The 7205-nt window shown below is 36.3% G+C and overlaps 1 pseudogene; it reads left to right on the top strand.

Moving 5' to 3' along the window:
• Nucleotides 1-317: 317 nt before the first annotated feature.
• On the top strand, nt 318-6964 carry LOC140228434 (uncharacterized; annotated as a pseudogene).
• The last annotated feature ends 241 nt before the right edge of the window (nt 6965-7205 follow it).

Genomic DNA, 7205 nt, shown 5'->3' with positions numbered 1-7205 from the left:
AATAAAGAGACAGAAAATCATGAAAATAGAGTGGAAAAAGAGAAGGGAATATTAAGGTTATATATTCTACACTATGTATTACTTCCTGCACACTGGTTTTATTTTCCTTTCTTTGTTTCTTTTTCTTTTTTTATAAATGGACGAACCGTAATTACCTTTGTTGAATCAATAAAACCGAGGGAAGTTAGTGCACCCCAAAGCGTTATTGGTTATGTTCCAAACCTGCTCACACAACAAAGCGCGCAAATATTCATGCGCAACCCTATCTGATCGAGTGCCGCCTCTATCACATAGCATTCCCGTGTTAACACCTAGCCATGGCTCATCAACATCCCAACGTCGTCGAAGGGACGGGCAAAGCCATCCTGTGGATGACGCCGCGAATGATCTCCACGGCCTTCTCTAAATGTATGAGCGGTATTCCCGACTGCGAAGTGTGGTTCGAGCCCTACGGCTTCTGCCATTTTGCCGAAGAGGAAAATGAAGAAGGCTGGAAAAGAGCCGAATTCCGAAACTGTATGATGGACACGAAGAAGACTTCCAATTAGCTGCTGATAGGATTGGTATGGTTTTAAACTGTGACATCATCGCCAACAGACTAACGTAAGTATGGGCGTAAGTAGCGGATATATATAGCAATTTATTGTTGGGGTTATGTAGGACTACGATAACCAATATTGGTGCATGAATAACGTGATTCTTGTTAGTGTTGGTTTATTCTCTCATCTAGTATTGTTTTTCTTGGTTTTGTTTCAAAGAAATGATTTACTGTGACATGCGTATCATGTTTTGTCCAGTCACAATGTTAACTGTAGGTCATTACATTGCTGTATACTGTTTTTTTTTTCTTTGAAAATGTTTCTATGATTATATAAGCACCCCCTTTCCATCACGTCCAGTCATTGGTCATGATTTAGTTCGAAGGACATAAAGTTTGTTTGAAATTGGATAAAACTAGTTTTGAGGAAGACATAGGTAACCTAAGCAAGTAATAAAACCTAGCAGCGTAAAATGCTGTTCTGAGAAACTTTGGCATAGATAATTCACGATTCAACATAACACTTTACAAACTTTGTCAAGAACAGCTTTTTCATTCACTTACAGAGACATCGAAATGCGAATTTGCTCAGAAGGAAATGACTGCAGTCACTGCACTAAAGCTAATCGATTAAACCGATCAGACGACCTTCGCCCATGCCTTTTGAAAAGAGGAGCTTATCATAATGGCTAAACCTTTAGCTGACCTGTATTTCCATACAAATGATTGAAACTTTCAAAAAAAATAATCCTTACCTAAAAAGGAAAGTGCTCGAGTGCATGACCTGACAAAAGGTACTGACCAATTTCCGTACAAAATCTATGGTAAATGTCAAAAAATAATCCCTATCCCAAAAGGAAAATGCTCGAGTGACCTGATAAATAACCTGACAATCCCATTTGATAACACTCAATCGCTTTTTTACAAGGTAACCTTTATGGCCAGTTGTGATAACTTGGGCGATATCTTTTTTTAATAGTATTTCACGTGATTAAAATTGTACGAAAGTTACCGTTCTATATGGCATGCATGGCAATTTAGGTTTACTTCTTATTTGCATGAGAGAATTATGGTGCTACTACCAGCGTGTATAAAAGAGATTATCTCCCCGTTTAATCGGAAGTACCTCAAAGGTCAATTCTTGGGCGATTTTTATATGCGTTGTTTGCCAGAAACGTCGTATGTGATTTGTCTTTTGATCTCACACGAAATTTTTCTTCGCATTTATACCGCTATAATGAAATAAGAGAATCATTTCTGTCAGAGTTAACTGAATATTCTAATAGACTGGTTTGAAATAAATGGCATGAAAGTTCATGCAAACTAAACTAAACCAAACTAAACTAAACTATGTTTTTTGGATCTTGTCAGAAACTAATATGTTATTCATGTCAGGTTCAAGTGTGCGCGTGTGTCACACACATACACACTGCCATAGCTTCTGACCATTCGAGCGTTGGGAATTAAGGGTTTCTGGGACGAACACTGTACTAGGGCTTTCTACAGCTCAGTCGGTATCGAGAATAGGGCTAGCATCCGGAGGTCTCGGGTTCGAATCCCGATGGAATCCCATTTTCTTTGCTCATTTTCCACTATTATAATTCATTAAGAAAAGAATTAGATCGTCAGTGCTGACAGTCAGTCACAAATTACACATATAAGAGTAATTTTCTTCGAAACATCAATTTTAAAATTTCAGAGAAGTCAAAATAGATTGAGCCTTAGTAATTGGCAGACGGCTGAAACAAGAATCAGGTATCCGTAGGCCTTATGTGTCTCAATATCTTTTGGGAATGTTCTTGCAACGACATATCGAAATTACACTAAAATATTGTTTGTAATCGCCACGTGTTATATAACACCAAATACGCTATGAATGATCCTCTTTGATTTAAAAAAAAACAAACAAACAAGGAAAAGTAGAAATTACGCGGTGCGTAATACATGTCCCCGCCGGAAGTAGCATTTTGTAGCAAAATGTACAATACAGGTCAAAAATCAAGGTCAAAGGTCAAATAAGTCAAAGGTCAAAATTCTGTGTAGAAGTTTTGAAGCCCTCACCTAGTGCCATCACATAAAGCAAACGGAATCGAAATCGGGTTAGAAATGGCGAAGGAGTAGCATTTTGTAGCAAAATGTACAATATAGATCAAAGGTCAAGGTCAAAGGTCACAACTGAAATTCTGTGTAGAAGTTTCAAAGCTCCCATGTAGTGCTATCATATAAAGCAAACAGAATCAAAATTGGCTCATAAATGACAGAGAAGTAGCAAATTGAACATTTTGATCACACACGGACGCACACACATACACACACACGGACACACACACACACACACACACACGGACACACACACACGGACACACACATACGGAGCCCGTTTCATAGTCCCCTGCTCGAACTCGTTCGGCGGTGACAAAAATCAAAGCTTTCAAATTCAAATTCAAATTCAAATTCAAATTTATTTCACATGCTAAAAAGAAAACATCACGTTCACAATCAAACAGAAGAGAAAAATATACAATCAACATAGCACGTGAGGGATCAGTAAAGGCTGTATGAAGCCTATCGAGGCCGATTCCCTTACAAACAATAAATAGTACGCAATTTCCATCAAATATACATCAAGGAACAAAAACAACAAAGAAACATCACAGAAAAAAAAAAGTGGCAAAATTATTACAATAATTACTCAATTGCACTTTGTATTAATAACATTTTATATTTACGTTTAAAAGATGACAGTGTTGGACTCTCTTTAATAAAAGTTGGCAACTCATTCCAGCATTTTGCTCCAGTGTATCTAATTGTAGTCTTAGAGAACTTATATCTGTAAAAAGGTAAACATATCTCGTTGGCATATCTAGTGTTGTAGGCATGGATTGCACTATTTGGGGTAAACGAATTATGGAACGTGACAGGTAAGACACCTTTAAAGTATGAAAACATAAATGTAGCCACTTGTAATTGCACAATTTGATCAATTTTCAAAATTTTCAATTTCTTAAACAGTACTGCAGTGTGTGCAAACGGATCTACATTACAGAGTATTCTTATTGCACGCTTTTGTAACATCAAAACACGATTCAATAAATATAAAGAACTATGACCCCATATTATTGCACAATACGTTAAATGTGGGGAAATCATTGTATGATACATGGTTAATAAGATTTTTAAAGGAAATATATGTTTCAGATAATTTATGACACCAACAATTCTACTTATTTTGATACAAATATCATCAAAATGACCTTTCCATGTTAATCCATCATCAATTGTAACACCAAGAAATTTTACTCTGTTGACCTGCTTGATTTTGACATTACCTATAAATATTTTTAAAACATCTTCATCTATTACCTTATTTTTTGTCTTAAATACCATGTAACATGTTTTATCAAAATTTATAACCAAACGATTTGCAGTAAACCAAGAATACACTTTCTGCATTTCTGAATTTATCATATTATTAACCACATGCACATCCCGGCCTGAAAAAAATAGGTTTGTATCATCTGCAAATAATATGGAATATAAATTAGGGCTTACAAACTGCAAGTCATTAACAAAAAGCAAAAACAGAAGAGGACCCAGTACAGAACCTTGTGGAACGCCTGTATTCACATAACACAATTCTGATTTTGTATTATTCACAACTGTATATTGTATACGATTTGATAAATAACTTTTAAACCAGTTCAAAACATTTCCTCTTATTCCATAATATTCTAATTTCATAATAAGTATTCTATGATCTATACAATCAAATGCTTTTGTTAAATCTAAGAATATTCCGACCAAAAATTCATGATTTTCAAATGCATAAATGATATCAATCGAGCATAAACTAATTTTTCAAACAATTTAGTAAAAACTGACAACAATGATATTGGCCTATAATTTTGTAGCTGGTGTTTGTCCCCCTTCTTATAAACTGGAATTACTTTTGCTACTCTAAGTTGTCGTGGGAATATCCCACTTTCCAAAGATGAATTTAATATTGCACACAGGGGTTCCATTATAAAACATATTGATTTCTTGAATACATTGACGTGAATATCGTCATCACCAGGACTCTTATTTACTTTCAAATCATTGACAATAGTTAACATTTCAGATATAGTAATAGGCTTAAAAAACATAGATTGGCTATGAGAATTGCGCAGGTAAGTATAAACAGAAGCAGATGCATTGGACACTTCTGATACAATATTTCTACCTATTGCACAAAAATACTCATTAAAATGTGTTGCTACAGACTCTGCAGAATCGATACACTGATCATTGACTTGCAATGATTCAATATGGTTATTCTGCCTTTGTTTATTCATTACATCATTAATAAGAGACCATGTTTTCTTTAAATTCCCACGCACACAACTAAATTTCCTGTAATAATACTCACGCTTCCTTTTACGTATTTCCTTATTAACTAAATTCCTATACTGTTTAAATTTCTGTTCATTGGTGGCAGTACGATTCCTGAGATACTTACGATATAATAAATACTTCTTTTTACACATTTTTCTAAGCGTGCTATTAAACCATGGTTTGTCATTCCTTCTCACTCTGTGCACACATCTTTGTAGCTTGATTGGAACAACAACAAAAAAGAACGATGCTTTTCAGATGCGTGTATTTTGCATGCTCGCTTTCAACAAACTACCAGTATATGTTCAATATTCACATACTTTCATCATTTTCAAACTCGAAATTTGCAAACTCAATATCTAATTCATGCTTTTCTCTTTAAAGATAGTAACATAAATACAAAACTTCTGCCGTACCTCTCTTTGTCATAGAACGTATATATTGATGTGAGCTTATTGTCAGAAAGCAGTGAGTAGTGTTAATGCTATGTTTCGTATGCCGTCTTTGGTATGTAGTTTTGTTCAAACGTGACCCTTTGTATGTTTGTTTCAATTTGTTCCTTATTTTGTTTATCATACTCTCTTTTATCTTGAAAGCTAAATTACTCTTTTTGACTCAACGGTTTATGCTTATGACACTTCCAAGTTTAAGCGTGTTTCAGTTAGGTTGCTGCAACAATAATTTTGTGTTTTATGTGTTGCTCATTGTCAATGTTGCTGAAAAAACATTAGTGTGCAATGTGTTTTATGTCACAGGGTTCTGTTGTGAAGCAGGCTTTGAGATCACCCTATGTACAGTGGTGTATTTTTTAAAAGGGATGGCTAGTAACTGATCAGTGAGAATGCTGGGGGATGATTGTTCCAATCCTTGTGGGATTCATTTAAGAGTACATTATGTAACTATTGTTGTGTGAAAATTATTTGCTTCAGAATGGTCTCATATTCAAGTAATGTGCAGTTTAATGTTTCCAGGTCAGCATGCCTGTACAGTGACGGGGCATTAAACTGCACATTACTTGAATATGAGACCGTTCTGGAGCAAATATTTGTCACACAACAATATATATATATATATATATATATATATATATATATATATATATAATGTACTCTTAAATGAATCCCACAAGAATTGGAACAATCATCCCCCAGCATTCCTCCTGATTCCCACTGATCAGTTACTAGCCACCCCCTTTAAGGAAGACTGAATAAATATCAAATAAATAATTGCTTTTGCAACGCCACAAGGACCCAAAATGATGTGAATCTGACTACATGTATCAGTAAAAAAAAACAAAAAAAACAGACAGAAACAAAAAACAAACAAACTAACAAGTGAAGCTGTAACATCAGCGACAGCCTTTTATAGATGAGATATGCATATTTGTTTTTAAAGGTACCCAGGAGTTCAGAAGAAGTTGGAGGATTCTGGCAGTAAATACGTCTTTGTAAAGGATGAGAGCTGTGCATTTCGATACGACCATGCCAAAAGATACCTCCCGGCTGGATTCAAACACGCCTTCCTCCTTCGGCACCCATTCCTTGTCTTCAACTCCCTGCGAAAGGCTTCAAGAGATTGAGCGCATCCGGTCAGTTGAAGAGCCAGTCGCACAAAGATGAAAGTCTGTTTGACTATCGTTGGTACATTGGCGATTTTTACTTCAAGGACGTCTTCCAGCATCACTACAATCTGTGGAAGTACGTGAAGGAGAACATCGACCCGTCCGTGATGGTGATCGATGCCTCCGACCTACTCAACTATCCCGGTGAGGTCACGTCCAAGTACTGCCAGGCCATGGGTTTCCCCTACTCCGAGTCCATGCTGGAGTGGAAGGCTTCTCAGGAGGTAGTTAAGACATGGAAGTGGCCGTCACCTAACCTGTATCTTAATAAGATATATGTTGGCGCAGCCGTTGGGAGCTCAAGGTTCAACCCAGCCAAACCTGTTCCGCCTAAGGACAAGTTCAAACCTGACGTCATCGAACTTGGAGAAGAAGCAATGCCATACTATGAGGAAATGCATCGCAACAGACTCGAAGTTTCTAATGATTAGAAACCACCAGTCTCTAGCGATACATAAGTCAATCAACTTGGCGTGGCACTCGCACTTCACGTCGTAACAAGTATTTGTCATGGCGAAGGAGAAGTAATTTCATTTTGTGTTAAGGTTTACACGTTACAAATGAAGCAATTCTTGCTACGAGATGGTTTAAAGGGAACACAAGCCCTGTTCTTTAAGCTATTATGTGTTTTGTTTGTCCAATAGAACGTGTTATTTGTCGATAATAGTCTGC

This window comes from Diadema setosum, chromosome 5 (assembly GCF_964275005.1).
Source record: "Diadema setosum chromosome 5, eeDiaSeto1, whole genome shotgun sequence".
Classification (NCBI taxonomy): Eukaryota; Metazoa; Echinodermata; class Echinoidea; order Diadematoida; family Diadematidae; genus Diadema; species Diadema setosum.
This window is presented reverse-complemented; position numbering and strand designations above follow the sequence as displayed.